The sequence below is a fragment of the Poecile atricapillus genome, chromosome 26 (assembly GCF_030490865.1).
Source record: "Poecile atricapillus isolate bPoeAtr1 chromosome 26, bPoeAtr1.hap1, whole genome shotgun sequence".
Lineage (NCBI taxonomy): Eukaryota > Metazoa > Chordata > Aves > Passeriformes > Paridae > Poecile > Poecile atricapillus.
In genome coordinates, this window is record NC_081274.1 from 2,875,154 (window position 1) to 2,893,167 (window position 18,014).

General features: G+C 53.0%; 3 pseudogenes; 2 read left to right on the top strand and 1 right to left on the bottom strand.

The window, feature by feature from the left end:
• Positions 1-18,014, bottom strand: part of LOC131588521 (zinc finger protein 850-like) — a 497,145-nt pseudogene that overhangs the window by 44,197 nt on the left and 434,934 nt on the right.
• The window catches only part of LOC131588505 (zinc finger protein 208-like), a 911,601-nt pseudogene that overhangs the window by 12,931 nt on the left and 880,656 nt on the right, over positions 1-18,014 (top strand).
• Positions 1-18,014, top strand: part of LOC131588408 (zinc finger protein 729-like) — a 39,953-nt pseudogene that overhangs the window by 12,636 nt on the left and 9,303 nt on the right.

An 18,014-nucleotide genomic window follows, 5' to 3' on the forward strand; every position in this document is an offset into this window, starting at 1 on the left:
CAGGAGCCACAGGCCCTTCACACAGCAAGCAAGAGAGCAGCACAAAAGACTGGGCTGTGTCAGCTCTTGGCTGGAGCAGCAAACGGAGGGAGTTCCAGGCTCTGCTGCCACAGACTCCCCGCTTGAGGGAACAGAACCCCCCCAGGCCTCATTGCAAATGCTGTGCACGCCCCGCTGGCTGCAGACACCCCCTTTTTCAGCTGCAGCTGCTGGCAGGAGCTCTCCCAAACCAACCGTGTCCTCATGGCAATTTGGTTACAGAGTCAACTCAGTTCCAGTGGAAGAACAGAAAGCACACAGCAAGCCCAAAGCCACAGAGGCTGCACCGAGGGAAAACCTCAACTTACGTGCCAAGTGGGTTAAAAAATACCCTGAATAAGCCACAGAGAACAGAGTGCCAACTGCAGCAACCACTTGCTGCATCATTTTGGCTGCGCTGCACACGTCTGCAGACTGTACCCCTGCAAGCACAGAAGGACACCCGTCAGGGGCTGGGCTGGCTGCTGAGAATGCCTCGGGCAGGAGGATCCTCTGGCAACGAGCAGGCGCCCAGAGCCGCTCTGGACACTGAGGCCTCCGTGTCCCACAGCAACGGGAACACCACGGGGACGTGGCAACGTTCCTGTGACACCACAGCAGCCGCTCACGCAAAAACCGCCTGGAAGCTTCTCCTGTGTCACAAAGGAGCACAAAGAATCCTCCCAGAGCACAGCCTATTGCCCAAAGGATCCAAGAGGAACTCTGAAAATGCAGCAAACAAGGACACCCCATAGGCCAGCCTGAGCACTGAGGAGGAACGAGGACAGGACCAAACCAAAGCAAACACGACCTGTAGTCACTGATACTGCTGAGTAAAACCAGCAAGGCTTGTTCCATCTGGAATCTTTGTTCTAGTTCTAAAAACAAGCAAGATTCTCCACTCTAAATATACAGAAGGCAGGAACTGGGGAGGAGGTGGGATTAGGAAGGAGGAGGAGCAGGAGGAGGGAGAAAGGAAAAGGAGGAGCAGGAACAGGAATAGAAGGAGAAGCTGGAGGTTCCAGTGCCCCCTGTGTCCGCAGCACCCCCGGCCACGGGCCCATCGCCCCCACCTCATCCTGCAGGTGAGCAGGGAGGGGGAGCTGGTCCCAAATCTGTCAGGGGGTCCCTGAGAGGGTCTTTTTATTGGGGTGTGTTTGGAACTTGCAGATTGAGGAACTGAGCCCAAAATATTGTCTGGTGTCCCTGTGAGGTTTTTTTCCTCTGGGTGTGTAGGTTTGGATCTTGCAGGACCCCAAAGCTGAGCCCCTTGGGGGATCTTTGGGGTCCACGTGGCCATTGCCCAGTATTGGCTGGGGGAGGACATTGGTCCTGGGGACCCCCGGGAGAGCAGAGGAGAGGAACTCCTGGGACCCCCAGAGTGGGGAGAGCAGAGAGGGACGATCCCGGAGCTGGGGGACCCCGGCAGCTTGGAGAGGTGGGAGCCTGGAGAGGAGAGACTCCTGGGATCCCTGGGATCTCAAAGCAGAGCATCAGGAGAGAAGGGACCCCATGGACCCCCAAAAGCCCCTGGATCATCACTAAGGAGGACCCCAGAGGAGGGGGAACCCCTGGAGTCCTTGGACCCCCATCATCCCAGGGAACTGAAACCTCTGGAAGCCCAGAAGTGGAAAGACAAGAGATGGGGAACTCCTGGGAGATTTTTTTGGGCTGAATCTTGATATTTTGGAGATTATCATGGACACAAGACTCCTGCTGAGCTCTAGACATGGACTTGGGCAGGAGGAGCGTCTACTCCAAGGCACTCCCACTTTGGTTTCTCCCAAACCAGGATTTGTCATTCCCAAGCCATGGCCAGATGGAGGAGGAGGAAAATTCCCAGGGATCCTGCATGAGGAGGGGCTGCAAACCCAGCCCAGGGAGCTGCAAGGAGGAAAGATCCCCCCTGTGCCAGGAAGGTGGCCGGAGATCCAGCCGGAGCTCAGAGCTGGGGGAGAGAGTTCAGGGCAGGGAGAAGCCCCACAAATGCTTGGAATGTGGGAAGGGCTTCAGCTGGAGCTTCCAGCTAAGGGAACACCAGAGGATCCACCCTGGGGAATTGCTCCGGGAGTGTGGGGGAGTGTGGGAAGGGCCTCAAGAATAGCTCCCATCTGATCTGGCACCAGGTGATTCACACTGGGGAGAGCCCCTAGGAGTGTGGGGAGTGTGGGAAGAGGTTCAGGAAGATCTCTGTCCTGATTAACCACCATAGGATCCACACAGGGGAAAAGCCTGGAAAGTGCTTAGAATGTGGGAAGAGCTTCAGTCACAACTCCCACGTGATCTGGTGCCAGAACATCCACACAGGAGAATGCCCCAGCGAGTGTGGGGAATGTGGGAAGAGCTTCATTGAGATGTCCAATCTGATTTGTCACCAGAAGATCCACACAGGGGAGAAGCCCTACACATGTGGGGAGTGTGTAGGGGGCTTCAGCTTTAGCTCCAACCTCAGGGCACACCAGTGCATCCTGAGTGTGGGAAGAGATTTCCAAGGAGTTCAGGTCTCATCAAACATCAGTGGATTCACACAGACGAGAGGCTCTTCTGCTGCCCTGACTGTGGGAAGGGTTTCACAAAACTGCACCCTCATTAGGCACCTGCACATCCACACTGGGGTGAGGCCCTACGAGTGTCCTCAGTGTGGGAAGAGCTTCTCACAGAGATAAACCTTGACCAAACAGATCTTGCTGACTCCCTGTGGACACCTGGATGAACACAGGGGCAGGAACGTCCATCAGAACACAGATGAACAAAGGGAACTGCAGATTGACTGGCCCTGAAGATTCACCAGAATGCAGAGATACACCCACAGCCCCTAGAGAAGCCCATGCCTGAGCAGGGGAATGCCTGAGATGAGGCTGTGACCCTGGGGGACACCTGTGGACAGAGGGGCCCCCGCTGGAGCCGCCTGTCCTGGAAGGTCTGACCCTGTGGCAGAGTGACCCACGCTGCAGCACTGTGAGGGGGCTGCTCCCCATGGAATGGACTCAGGTTGGAGAAGTTCCTGGAGACCTCTCTGGTGGAAGAGATCCCAGAGTGCAGCAGGGGAATGACTCCTGTCCTTGAACAGCAGGAAAAGCCACGGGAGATAAACTGACCATGGCTCCATTCCCTGTATCCCTGCACTGCCAGGTTAGGATGCAGAGCTGGAAGGAGGGAGGGGTGGAAGGAAGGTGCTTTTAAGGGTCTTCTTATTCTCCTGCTCTGAGCTTATTGGCAATAAATTCAATTTATATCTCCTGTTTTGCCTGTGACTGTGTTTGATGAGGAAACGCTCCCGGGTCCTTAACTCATGAACCCTTGGTTAAATTATCTCTCCCTGTGTAGCTGTGGAGGGCAGTGAGAGAGCGGCTGTGCTGGGTGCCTGGACTCTGGCCAGCATCACCCCACTGCAGTGGGACATGTCCTTGTGTGGCCCTGTGCTATGGTGCCACAGTTGCTGTTGCTTTTGTCTCCCTTATGATTTTATATTTTGCATTAAATGCTTGTGAAGCGCCCCCGGTGTCCCTCGTGTTCCCTCGGCACCGGTAGCCCTGTCCCTTCCCCTGCTCCCCGTCCCACGTTCCATCCCGGCTGGCGCAGCCTTGGAGCTGCCGTGGGGGCCGTGGGGCTGCCCCGGGGGCTGCGCCCCGAGCCGGGGCCCCTTCCCAGTGCTCCCAGTGCTGGATCCAGCCTGGAGCAGCCAGCGAGGGCTTCAGCTGGGACGGCAGAGAGGCACTGCTGGGGGGTCCCGGCTCACTTCGCTTTGGTTTTGGTATTTTTGGGAGTTTTGTGCAGGAAATCTCTCCTCTCCTCCACTCAGCAGAAGGGGTTTGGTGCGGTTTTCCCTTTTGGGGGGAAATCAAAGCAATGCATCAGTTCTCCTAATTAGACGTAGGAGAAGTGAGGCTCCAGGGCTTCCCGCTGAGCCGGAGTCACCCAGCAGCCAGGGCTGGGCAGGGCGGGCCGGGAGCTGCGGAGAACTTTGTTTGTGTTGGGAGCTCAATGGCGGCTCGGGCCGGGCCCGTTCCAGGGCTGTTCCTCATCCCCGCCTTTCCCCTCACGCAGCCCGGGGCGGGCCCTGAGAGCGCGGGGCGGGGCTGTGCCGCGTGCAGAGCCCGCCGCTGGCTGCGATTGGCTGCTTCTGCCGTCACTCCTGGCTCTGGCGCGCGCTGATTGGGCAGAGCGGGGACAAGCCCGGCCCCGCTGGCGCCCCCAGGGCGGCCGTGGGGCAGGAGAGCCGCCATTGCCGGAGCGTCTGTGCGGGCCCGGCAGCGGCGGCAGCAGCGGCCGGAGCCCGGTGAGGCGGCGGCGGAGCTCGGAGGCGGCCCCGGCCATCGCAGGTGGGAGCCGCGCTCGGTTCTGCGGGGGCTCGGGGCTCGCTGCGGGCCCGGGAGGGGGCGGCAGGGGGCTGTGGCGGGTGGCTTGTGCCGTGGCCGGCCCGTGTTGGCCCTGGGCTGAGGGCGCTGCGGGAGCGGCTGCCCGCGGTCTCCTTGCCGCTGGGGCCTCGGCAGGAGGCGGTGGCGGAGCAGCGCTGGCTCGTCCCGCTTCGTGTCGGGAGGCCGGAGGTGGCTGCGCTGTGCCCGGGGCTGGGCGGGAAAATTCCCGGCGCCAGAGGTTTGTGTGGCCCAAGGAGCCAGAGGAGTGGTGTGCGAGTGACTTTATTGCTGCCCAAAGGGAGAGGCCATGGGCCATTTGCCGTGCGCTCTCTCCAGTTGTTGGAGGACGCGGCCTCGTTTTTGTCCTGATTTTCCCGGCCGCATGTCCCTGTCCCTTTGCCCAACACTGGCGGAGGTGCTTGGAAGGTTCAGCCTTCCCGATCCGCCTGCTGCATGTCCTTTTTGTATAACACCCGATATTCCTGGCTCTGTGAAGTGTTTGTTCTCCTGGAAGTTCAGGAATGTGTTGGGACTTGGTCTGAGCAGCAGTCCTTGTCAATTAGTAACATTTTCTGAAACTGGTGATTTCTCCCATTCCTTCCTTATGTGCAAGTCCCTGGAACTATCTCCAAGCAGATTCACTCATTGCCTGTGTTTTTTCTTCCTGGGTGTTCTTTGGTTTTGGGATTGCTCTCAGTGCCCTCATTCTCTGTCCTTTTGTAGCCGTTTGTGGCTCAGGAGGCCTGGCTGCCACCTGCATCCCCTTGCTCAGCTGCTGAATGAGCTGCACTCAGCAAGGTGTGGTGCATGGTAAAAAGATGAGAGTTGCTGTAGCACATGAGAGGAGAAACAGCATTTGTTTAACCCATGGTCTGCCAGGGAAGCACAAAACTGTGTCCCATTCCCATCCTTTCCACGTTTGGACAAGTACATGAGCTGCTTTGCTATTTCCTTTGTTATCTGTTTTACTACTTTTCCATTGCCATCTATCTGCCAAGAGTAGTTTGAGTTACTTAACTTTTCCACAAACTCTTCCTCGATTTTCTGCTAAAAGATAATCTGATCCCATCCCATGGTGAAACGTTGTGTTCCTCATCTGAGTGGATTGGTTGGGGGGAAGGTCAGGAGCTGGAGCTGTGTGGTTGGTTATTATTTCAATGACATCCTGTAATCTAATTATGCCACTGAAATGATAAATGGTTTCTCTGGTACCTGCTATGAATTCATCAGGGTTCCCAGGGTCTGGTCCATGGTGTTGCAGGATTTGTTCTGGTGATCGTTCGTCTTTTCCCCAGTTTTGTGTGCTCCCTCCTGATATGCGAAATAAAAAGAGCTCTATAACTCGCAGAGTAGTTATAAGAGTAGGTATGAATTTATTCAGCACTGAGATGCATGGGGGATATCTCCTCCGAAAAGCATGCACACCTTTTTGATTTGGTTTTCTCTTTTTATCTTTTACAGACTAGGTTTACAAGATATGCCTAAAACATATTCATTTTTTAACTCTGCTTGTCCTCACTTCATATTACAATTAACTCCATGCCTCTTTCATTCCTCTGGCCACCTTTTGGAACTTTAAATCTGTTCTTTCCAGCTTAGGGCCTGAAGAATCTCCTTTATCTTGTGGTGCCATTGTCTTTGCATCTTGTTTGTGTATTCTGGCTCCTTATCTTATCTTGCAGTCTGACTCTTTTCTTGTTCTTGTGGATCAGAGTGTCAGGGTATGGTTTTTGTCCAACCCCCCTTTTAGTCAAGCATTTCTTTGTGTTTATTTCCTACTTTTTAATTTCTGTTTCACTCCAGCCAGGGCTCCATCAATTGTCAGCTTTTCTCTCATTAAATCATCACATACTTGGATTCCCAACTGATTTCCCTGAACTTGTGGTGGCAAATAAAGCACAGTGGATTTATTTATGGTACACCCTATATAACATAGACAGAGACAGCACATGTTGGAGTGGGGACAGGGATGATTCCCCCCAATTTGTTTTAGTGCAGTTTTCACAACATTCTCCATTTTCTGTTTTCCTTTGCAGCTTAACCAATTTCTGCTGCAGAGTCAGATATCCTCACAATGGGCTCTGCCTTTAGCTGTGCAAATTCCATCTGTGCAAGCAGGCAGAGCTTGGGCTGAGGGACAGAGGGAATCATTCCAATTCCTCCTGCAGGCAGGAAGCCCCATGGCCATTGTGCAGGCTTTGTCCCATCAGTGTTAATTTGCATTTCTAAAGCTCCTCTCCTGGCTGCCTGGATCAAAGCTTCTCTTCCAGGGCAGACATCCCAGGACTCACACGTGGCCCCCACTGATCTGCTATTTTTTTTTTTTAAACAATATTTTATTAACTCTTTATGTGTTAAAGCGCCAACTTTAAAGCTCTTCTAGTTTTCAAAGTGCAGCTTAAACGTGAACATTGAAAACTCATACCATCATTTTGCCATCACTAAGAGTCACGTAGAAATATAAAACAAGAATGAGAAAGCAATCAAGTGTTTTCCTTCTCCTAGGACTAAAAACTGATTCTCACACCACTGGCCCAAACAGAACCGACAATATAGTAGTAAAATTACTATGAAAGTTTATTCTAACCGTGTAATCTTTTCACTGAAATTGTGAAAAACAAAAACTCTCCACAATGTCTTTAGAGAAATAAGGCATTACTTGATTCTGGCCAGGATGTGCAACAGGAATAATTTCATGCACTCTTAGGCTGGGTGTGCAGAGAAAATCATTCCATGACACATGAGTTTGACTAGATTTTTCTAAATTTATACAGTCTGACCCCATAGAAATCCATTGGTTTAATGTTCATTGGTTTGAAGGTGTGGAGGTGTTAGGATTTGGTTTCCTGTTGCACCCGGATTTCTGTGCCTGTGATGTGAATTAGGTGGGCACTCCTGGGTTTCCTGCTCAGCCTTTTCCAGACAAGGTGTCTCCAGCTGTGCCTGGGGCAGTGTCTGGGGTGGATGTTGGTTGATGTTTGCTGCTGGGTGTTGATGTTTTGTTGATGGTCGTTATCTTAGTGGGAATCTTTTGGGCTATTCCCAGTCTGTTGAGGTGTTAATTTCATCTCTGCTGAGTGGTGGAAAAGAAACATTAAAATTCCTTTCCCCAAGGCAAAGGCAAACCTGGTGTGACCAGAGAAATAAGATTTGAAGCTATTTTAAAGTTGGTCTATTTTGGCAGCAGCTAATCCCAGGCAGGGCAGAGTGTGAGTGTAATTGAGAGGCAGAGTGGAATTGTCCCGGTGCCTTCCCCAGCAGCTGTGGCGAGGGCAGGCACAGAAAGGGCTGAAGCTGCAAGAGTGAGAGCAAGGATTGTCCCGCAGTGGCTGGAGATGGCAAAGGAGGGTGGCCAGGCCGAGGATTTGAGCAGAGGATCTGTGGGCAGGCCCAGGGGCTTCCCCCGCTGGGGAGCCCTGGCTGCTGCTGCGTTGCCTTCAGTGCAGGCTCAGGGGTGGCCTGTTTAATATTCCCTTGCAATTCAGATTTCTGAGTCTGCAAGAGCCATGGCTGGGGCATCAATCATTTTATTTTTTTCATTTTGTTAAGTTTTTTTCTCTTTCTTATTTCCACCTCATAACATTGAGGCTATCTGGGGCTAAAAAATTCACGCAATATTCTGGGTGGAAAAGAGAATCCTCGATCCAGCTCCTACAATTCCCTATTAATCCTAAGAATTGCTGCAGCTCCATTTTAGTCCTGGGTAACATTATTTCTGAGATTCCCTGAACCCTCTCTGAATCAATACACCACAAGCCTTCAGTCAAAATAGGTCTCAAATATTTAAACATTTTCTCTACCATTTGCCCTTTCTTTTTTTTTCAGACACTCAAAGCTGTTTTTTTGCCTGAAAATGAAGGCATTTCACAGAGGCCTCCTCTACCTCCTCTCCTTGTCCTCCTGACTGGATCAAGTCATCCACATCCTGCATTAAGCCAGTCCCTGGGGGTGAGGTCAATTCCTTTGATGTTTCCTGCAGGGCTTGCCCCAATCAGGCCGGTGCTTCCGTGCATCCCTGCAGAAGGACCGTCCATGTCTTGAGCATTTTCCCTTCTACCTCTTGTTGCCAGCCCAAGGCAGAATTCAGTTTGCATCCTCTGGGAGTGGGCAGATCCCCAGAAAGCATCTTTTGCATCAAGTTGTGAATGGCAGCAGTGTGAGGAGGGCACCTGGTTGAGGATGGTGTAAGGATCTGAGCCTGTGGGGTGCCTCGGTTTCATCATCTCATTTCTTCTTCTTGGGTCCTGTAGCATTCTGTGGATTCCATTGGATTTCTTGTTTGGCAGGATAGGAGCATTCTAGGGAGCCATCCCTGGCTCCCCAAGCCGTGCCTTGAGCAGGACTCAGAGACAGGCTGTGAGCCCTTCCTTCCCTCCCTTGGAACAGGGGATTGCTTTTCGACACCTCTTGTCCTGGTTGCTTGAGGGAAATTTGGAGAGGCTCCATATCTAATTTTGCCAATTTCCCTGGGGCTGCCCACACTTGTGGGTTCACTTCAGCCTGGGCTCTGCCAGACATTTGACACAGAGGTACAGCAGAACCAGCCTTTTTGCAACATTATTTTGACTACCAAATTTAGCCATCAAATCCCTTCCCAGTAAATTACAACCACAATTGTGAGCAAATAAAAATTCCTGCATTTTAAACCCATGCCCCACATCTGCTAATAGTGGCTGAATAAAACACACCCATTCATCTTTCCCACTTAGTGTTTTAATAATTAAAATATTCCCTAGCACCTTTAGGTGTAAGATTCTGAGTGGATGGAGAGGCCCCTGTGTCCATCAGGAAAGGTCTCCTCTGGATCCAGAGCCACCCTGGATGTTCCCAAGGGCTGCAGTGTGGTGGGTCCCTGGTGGAATGGGAGCTGTGAGACCGCTAAGAATCCGTGTCCATCAAGGGCTGGACTTGCTGGTGCTGAGGGTGCTCCTGTCTGTGCTTGCAGTGTCCTTGTGCCCTGCAGCTGGAAGGCTGATTCCTTGCCAGGGGCTGTTTGGGTGGGCTGTCCCCTGGCCAGGAGGGCAATGCCTGTGCCAGGTGCTTGTGGCCGAGGGTGTCCCCTGGGTGCTGGGGCCCCCTTGGGCCCTGGGCTTGATCCCTCAGGGGCTGTAGGAAGTGTGCCATGGCCTTTGCCTTCAGCTTGGCCTTTTGCTCATCCCTTGCTGCATTCAGCTGCTGAGCCTTTGTGAGCAAGTGCTGCAGGGGCTTCTTGTGGCCCTGCTGCAGCCCCCCTCAGTGCGTGTGGGTGCTCATCGTGTGGCAGCTGCTGAGCTTTCTGCAAAATCCTTCCTTTCTGCAGGGACCCCAAAACAAAATGCTTAAAAGTTCATCTGGATCCTTGCAGGTCTGATCCCCATTTCTGAGCTGTTCCTTCCTGGTGCTGGCTGTGCTGAGGCTCCCCTCCCCAGCCCGTATCCCAGAGCCGGTCCCTGTCCTGCCGCAGTGTCCAAAGGCGGCCCCCCCGGCGGGCAGGGCCGGCAGCTCCACGGGGCCGGGCAGCGGCCGGGGCGTCCCGCAGCCTCCTGGGGGCCGGGGGCCACTGCCGGCCCTGCCCGGGGGGTGCTGGGGTCAGGCAGCGCCCGGCGCTGAGCCCCGGCTGCCCCACAGCCCCGGCCCGGCCCCACAGCTCCCCACAGGCCCCCAGCCCGTGCTCCCGGTGCCGCAGCTCTGCGCTCGCTCCTGCCGCTCCCAGCTCAGAGAAACCCCCTGAAATCCTGACCTCCTTCTTTTCCTGTCCTGGAAAACTGGGATACAAAGCATCTGAGTCAGCTGGCAAATTCTGAGGATAAGACCCTTCTGAAACACATCCCAATCCTCAGTATTTTTCTCTTCCTCCTCTTTTCCATCATCATTTTTCTTACCCCATAGATTCCTCCTGTTGCTTCTTGTCTTAAGCACATTCCTGCACACTCCCCTTCAGCCAATCCCTTCCCAGCACACCAACACCATCCATCCCCTCTTGTCTAAATCCCTTCTGGACTTCCCTTATTGCCCCCCTGGGTGTCCATGTCCCTAGTTAGCTCTGGGAGAATGTGCAAACGACCTCCACATGCTCCCAAGGGACCCTTGAGAGATATTTTAGGATCCTCATCCCTTTTGCTGGGACCCCATTGTGGCTTTCCCTTTTGTCCCCTCCCTGGATGCCCTGCCATGTTTACTCCCCGAAGATCCCACTGGAGTCACTGCTGAGATTTTCAGTGCTCTCTCCCTGGTGACTCTTGAGAGCCCCCCTGATCCGTCCCTCGTCTGTCTCCTGCTCACTCTCGGGTACCCAATCAATCCCCGGTGCCGCCGCCAGCCGAGGGAGCCGATCCCCCAAACTGGGTGAGGCACCTTCAGCTGCACTCAGTGCCCGCCGGCCCGGACGGTGGAAGGAATTGCGGAGGAGCCCCAAGGTGTGTGGAAAAATTGACATCCCCAGAGGTTTCTGTCCACAAGGAAGACAGAGGAGTCCTGTAAAAGTAATTTCATTCATAAAAAAGGGAGTGGCCATGGGACATTTCTAATGAGATTTCTCCAATTGTTGGCAGACACAGCCTCCTTTTCATCCTAATTTTCTTGGTCACATCTCCCTCTCCACATTGGTTGATGTACTGTAATGGTACAGACTTCCCAATGCACCTCCTACATACCCCCTTAATATGCACCCCACTTTTGTATAGCTAACGATATTGATGGCTGTGTTTAGTCTTTGTTGTTCTTCTGGAAGTTGATGAATTTAGCAGGACCTTGGCTGATCAGCAGTCTGTGTCATCAATTAATAACATTTTGTGCAGCTGATGGCTCCTCCTGTCACTTCCTTATGTCCACGTCCCTGGCCCTATGTGCAGTGAGGTTGACGGGATCAGTTTGTAAAGAGCCTTTGTTGTTGTTCCTTTGCTGGGGTTCCCCCGTTTTGGGGCCATCCCCCCTGGAGCAGGGTGTCCCCCCTTGGTGCAGGCGCAGGGCTCAGGCAGGGCTGAGCCAATCAGAGCGCGCGGCGCTGATGACTCATCAGTGTCCAGGCAGAGCCGCAGCTGCCAGCGTTCCCCAGCTGGAGCCCAGCTGCGCCCCTCCCCCCCGGGCCTTGGCGCCCCCCTTGAGGGGAATTTGGGGAGGTGGGAGGGGGGAGCGCCAAGGCCGGGCCCCCCCGCGCTGTGGTGGCGGGAGCGGCTGCAGTGGGGAGCGAGTGCGGGCGGAAGCGGCCGAGAGCCCAGCGCTGCCCCAGGCCGAGCTGGCCCAGCTCCATCCGTGCCCCTGCGGTGGGATGCTGTGGGACTGGGGGGGAAGAGGGAGGCGGCAGTGGGTGCTGGGCCTGGGGCCAGGAGGAGAAGGGAAGGAGAAGAAGGGTTGAGGAACAAAACGGTCAAAATATGTACCTGGGGTTGTGCAGAAGGAGGAAGAGGAGTGTGAGGTAGACCAGGGGCACAGGAGGAGGAGGAGCAGGGAGAGGAAGCAGCATAAAGTTCATCCCTGTATCTTCAGTTCCCCTACCCCAGGAGTGTTGCCACCCCACATGCAGCAGGTGATTGGGGAGGGGGATCCACGATTTTCTTGGGGCTGAGTCTTGGTATTTCTGAGCTTTACTGGGCTATACGTTGGTGCTTTGGTTTCTTGTGAGGGCTGAACCTTTCTGTTCTGCAGGGGGTTTTGGCTGAATCTTGTTTGATTAGTTTTTGATCAGTGTTTTCTTGTTTGGGCTGAATGCTGGTGTTTTAGAGATTCTTTCAGACACAAGATGCCCAATGATTTTCTGAGATGAACTTGGGCAAGGAGGAACCCTCAGCCCAAGGCGCTCTCCTATTGTTTATTTCCCCCCAACCAGGATTTTACGTTCCCAAACCGTGTCCAGATGGAGGAGGATGAGGAAAAGCCCTGGAGATTCCACACAAGGAGGGGCTGTGAACCCAGTCCAGGGAGCTGCGAGGAGGAAAGATCCCCCCAGTGCCAGGAACACGGCCAGAGATCCAGCCAGAGCTCAGAGCTGGGGGAGAAGCCCCACAAGTGCTTGGAATGTGGGAAGGGCTTCAGAAAGAGCTCCCACCTGATCCGGCACCAGAGGATCCACACTGGGGAAAAGCCCTACGAGTGTGGGGAATGTGGGAAGAGCTTCAGCCACAGCTCCAAACTGAGAAATCACCAGAGGATCCACACTGGGGAAAGGCCCTATGAGTGTGGGAAATGTGGGAAGAGCTTTGGAAATATCTCTGACCTGATGAAACACCAGGTGATCCACACAGGGGAACGGCCCTACACCTGCTTGGAATGTGGGAAGAGCTTTGGGTGGAGCTCCTACCTGAGGGCACACCAGCGCATCCACACTGGGGAGAGGCCCTACGAGTGTCCTGAGTGTGGGAAGAGGTTTCACACCAGCTCCAATGTCCTCAAACATGAGCGGATTCACACAGAGGAGAGGCCCTTCCGCTGCCCCGACTGCGGGAAGGGCTTCAAGCAGAACGGCAACCTCACCGTCCACCGGCGCATCCACACTGGGGAGAGGCCCTACGAGTGTCCCCAGTGTGGGAAGAGCTTCTCACACAGCTCAGCCTTGACCCAACACCAACGGAGGCACCAGTAAGGGAAGCCCTGCGAGTGCCCCGAGTGCGGGAAGAGCTTCGTGCGCTGCTCCAGCTCCATCCCCCATGGGAGGATCGGCGTTGGATGATCCCCAGTGACCCCCGTTGGGCAGAGCCCTGGTGATCCGTGGTCCTGGTGATCCGTGTTGGGAAGACACCTGGCTGGGAGGCTCCACATCTTCCTGTGTCCTTGTGGGCACCTGGATGAAAGCAGGGGAATGAAAATCCAACAGGATACAGAATGACAGTGGGAATTGTTGACTTTCAATCCTTGAGAACCTTTTGCCTCAGGAGCTCTGTGGGCAGAGAAAAGGGGGTGACACCTGGCTTGGGGGGCCCAAGGGGAGCACACACGCTCTGTGGGGGGGGAGGACACGACTCCCAGGACCCCCCCTCACCTTCCTGTACAGGTAGAAGCTGAACCCCAGTACCAGGAAGATAAAGCCCAACATGGAGACTGCAGTCTCCGTCAGCATCTTGCTGTGGGCAATGTTTCACGGCATCCATGATGCATCTGCAGAGATCAGGAACCCCCAGAACCTCTCACAGAACCCCCAAGCTCCTCCAAAGACCCTCCCAGTCTCCCCCAGCCCACCCAGGACCCTCTGAAACCTCCTTTGGAGTCACTAATTTTAAACAATGAACAATTTTAGAAAAATTAGAGATCTTAGCTAGAGATCGGCCTTGCTGGAACTAGTTAGAGTTAATGATTAAGTGAGAAGCAGGATTTGAGATAATGAATCTCGGACTGAGGTAAAAAATTACTTTTCATTGTATGTTTGTTCAGCTGTGCTTATAATGAGAAAAGAGAAACTGATCAACGGGTTCAGGAAGATCACAGACCTTACATCTGGAAACCCATTTAAAAGTCACAAGGGAGAAAATTTGAGTTGTACCAAATGTCATTTGTAATGTCCACCATTGTAAAGGTAGAAAGGTGAGAGTGAGGAAGAGCAGTTTTCCTTCATCTCTTTATGACCCCTCCTCACCAAAATGACCTCAAATTAGGGAGCCCATCACGTAGGCAGAATGACTTTTTAAACTCATTACCGTGCATTTTAATCCAAAGTGGGGAATGGGAGGTGTTAGAATTGTGAATATGTATTAGTAATAATATGTATTCATCTTTTGGAAATTCAAGACTTTTGTAAATAAATAGACACTGGAATCTTTTGTCAACTTGCAGTGAGTATTAAGGGGATGAGTCCTGCACTCACCCAGTGCTGTGATTAAACATCCACTTTGTAACTTTAAACTGTTGGAGAGGTTTTTTGTCCATTAACAGATTGATGTTGATACTGGATCAATATTGCTATTTTGGTAAATCACTCCCAGTCTCTTCCCAGCCTCCCCAGGACCCACCAGAGCCCCTCCTGTTCCTCTCAGGATCCCACAACCCCCTCCCAATTTCTCCCCACTGCCCCAGGACCCCCAAACCCTCTCCCAGTCCCTTCCCAGCCCCACCAGGACTCATCAAGACTCTTCCCAGTCTCTTCCCAGCACAACCAACCTCATCCCAATCCCTGCTTTCCAATGCCCAATCTCCTTCCAGCTCCTCCAGGCTCACTCAAATCCCTCCCAGTGACTCCCAGCACCTCCAAACTCCCTCCCAGGGTCCACCAGGACCCCCAGAACCTCATCCCACCCTCCCCAACATCCTTCAAACCCCTTCCCCGCCATCCTAAGCACCTCAATCCCTTCCCCAGTTTAAACCAGTCTATCTCAAACTCCCTCCCAGTTCCTCCCAGCACACCCCAGTCCCCCTCTGGGCCCCCCCAGTGCCTCCCCCGCTGCCCCCGGCGCTGTGGGGGCCGGACCGTGCCCCAGTGCCGGCTCAGGGGGTGCTCCAGGCTGACGTGCTCCACCTGGCAGCTGGAGCTGAGCCCGCATTGCCGGGGGCGGTTTCCAGCAGCACCAGGAGCTGCTGGCTCCAGTCCCCGCTGGGGAGCACGGCAGTGGCCAGCACGTGGCCCGAGAGCTGCTGCTGGCCCTGGGAGCAGCTCAGCTGGATGTGGGCACGGGAGAAATCCATCAGGGAGCAGAGCAGGCGGCCGGGGCCGGGCTGGGAGCTCGAGGGCACCAGCGAGATGGACACGGTGGGGGCACTGGGAGAGAGCAGAGACAGACTGGGATCAGCTGGAGGGGAACTGGGAGAGATGGGTGAGGAGTGGTGTGGCATTGTGAGGGACTGGGAATGGACTGGGAGGGCCTGGGGTGGCACTGAAAGAGATGAGAGCAGATACTGGGACACTGGAAGAGAGTGTGTAGGTCTGGGAGTGAAGTGAGAATGAACTCGGAATAGAATGGGAATGGGCTAAAAAGTAATGGGAGTGACTCTGGGGCCTCTGGGCGGGACTGTGGTGGGACTGGGAAGGACTGTGGTGGCACTGGGCGGGACTGTGGTGGCACTGGAAGGGACTGTGGTGGCACTGGGCGGGACTGTGGTGGCACTGGGCGGGACTGTGGTGGCACTGGGAGGGACTGGGAATGAAGTGCGCGGCACTGGGAGGCCGAGTCCAGCGCGGGGCTCTCGGCTCTGTGGATCTGCCCGGCAACTGATGAGTCATCAGAGAGACGCGCTCTGATTGGCTGAGAGGCGAGGGGATCCACGAGAGGGGAGATGGATCAGGGGGGCATTTGGGGTGACGGGGATGGACTGGGAGAGGCTGGGATGGACTGGGAGAGCCACGGGAGCCACTAGGAGGTCTCAGGGATGGGCACAAGGAAGGCTGAGGGCTCTGGGGTGATTCCCAGGGAGGTTTGGAGGGACCTCTCCCTGCCCTTGTCCCGAACCACGAGGACTTGGATTTGTTTCAGTTCAGTGGAATTCATGGTGATTTGGGAGGAACTGGAGCAAAGCAGCTGGAAAGCACAGTGGGCTTGACGAGGACTGAACCAGGGCAGGAGTTGGGGCTGTCTCGAGTGAGCTCTCACAGTGTGAATCTTCATGGGGTCTTTCTAAGGGAATTTTGTTGAATTTTTACATTCATTATTAAAAAGCAGAGTCAGAAGTGGAGCTCTGCTTTCAGCTTGAAATGAGGGGATGGAACGTGGGCACTGGGAATTCCGTAACCTCAAGTTGTTCCTTGATAGTGGACACTTTAGCTTTGGCAATCTGAAGCCCTTCAGCAGCAATGTCTCTGCCACCCCCTGGTTTCTGGCTCAGACCCAGCTCGGAGCTTGGACAAGGTCTGGGCTTTGTCCTCTTGAGCTTTGGAAGCCCCCCGGGAAGCACCAGCCCTCCCCAGCCCACCCTTGGTAGGACTTTTTCTTTTCTCTCTGCTGACGATTTTATCCCCAAAACTGCCGTGGGAACGTTGTATCCAAGCACATCCTCCAGCTCTGCACTTTCCTCCTGTGAATTCCCTGTGCAGGGAATGTGTCTGTGCTTTTCCCTGCTCTGTTCACTGACAAACAAACCTGAGCCCGTGGGACTGTCAGAGCTCCTTCATGCAATGAAATCAGGTTGTGTTGATCATGGCATGTTCTGGAGGAGCTTTTCTTGGTGTGTCTTGTGCTGCTGGAAATGACACAAGAGCCAGGAGGGAACAGAAGCTGCTGCTGCCCGTTGGCTCAGGGCCAGGGAACCAAGTTGTGCTCCCGTGCAGTTGGGCCCTGCTGGAAGCAGAGCCGCCTTTCCCTTGAGCAGCTCAAGCTTGTGACAGCTCCAAACAGGAAACCTCAGCAGAAAACTCTTCCTCCAAACTCAGCTGCTTTCCCTCCTGCAGCTGTTTGGGAAAGAGCCTCAAAGCACAGACTCTGCTGGGAGCCATTGGTGCATTTCCTCCCTCCCGGCAGCAGCAGCTCCTGAGCCCTTCACGGGCTCCTGTCCCTTCACAAACCCTTCAGCTCCCTTTGAACTCTCAGCAGTCACTAACATATGCATTTCTTTCATATTTAAACTGCATTTAAACTTCTCTTTTTCTCTCCTCTCTATCTTTTTATCTCCTCTTTATCTCCTTTAATCCAGTCAGCACCAGTAGGATGGGGATGGAGTCTTGGGGTGGGTGTGGGATGAACTGAGGATCCAGCAGAGAAGGGCAAGGCAGAGGGGAGAGGACTCAGCCAACCCTTCTCCTGCTCTCTCCTCCCCCAGGGTGCAGCTAAAGCAAGTCAGACTGGAAAGGATCCCACAAATGCTGTGTTCTCCTCCCTCTGAGCTTGGCTGGGGATCCTCAGCTTCAGCCTGGTGCAGTGATGGCTTAGATTTGCTAATTTGAGTTTTTTGGCTAATGCACTAAATAATGTGGTGGGTTTAGCACTGGCTGAAATCTCCAGGGCACTTACTCATTTCTCACTGTGAGATATGGATTAGGAGAAGGGCAAAACAGGATTAAAAGTTAAAAGGATTAAAGAAACTTTATTAACAGGACTACAAGAATGAGATACGAGAATAAAACTTTCAGAACGCCTTTCTTCTCCTGAATAACTTTTGTGTTTTTTTTTTTTTTTTTAACTGACAGCATAGAGATAGAACTTGGGATGTTTAAACAGTATTCATTACACAAGAGTTTTTTATTAGTTTTTGTAGGGAGAGGAGTCTTTTCTTATTGTATCATGGGGACCTTTTTACAAGAAACAGGTTTTTTGTGGTTTTTTATTTTTACAAAGAGCAGCCATCTGGGAAAAAATTTTTCTATCGTGACATTTTTCTCATTTTTACAGCCCTCCTAGAGGTGTGTCTATGGGTTATGAATTCATGGGGTGTTATTTTAAGGATGAATTGTTTGAAGGCAAAGGTTTCGTCAATTTTTTTTTGATCATCTTTGGAAACAGAAGGTTTCTTCTTCTCTCCCTGGAGGCAAAGGGCATTTTATTGTTTTTATTTATTTTTCTGTTCAAACTTTTTACTGGATTACAGTTACTTTAACATTTGTTTGGTTTCATTAATGGATGCTTTTCCTTACATTTACAATTTGTATACTTTATTTTTTTATACTTTTTTTTCATGAATTAAAGGAGATGTTTTAGTATATCATTGTTTATTCCTATGGCTTTACTATAATAATATTTTAGTTTCAGTTGCCATTTTTTCATTTCTTTTCTATCTAAGGTTTGTCTTTTTTGTTTACTGACTTTGATG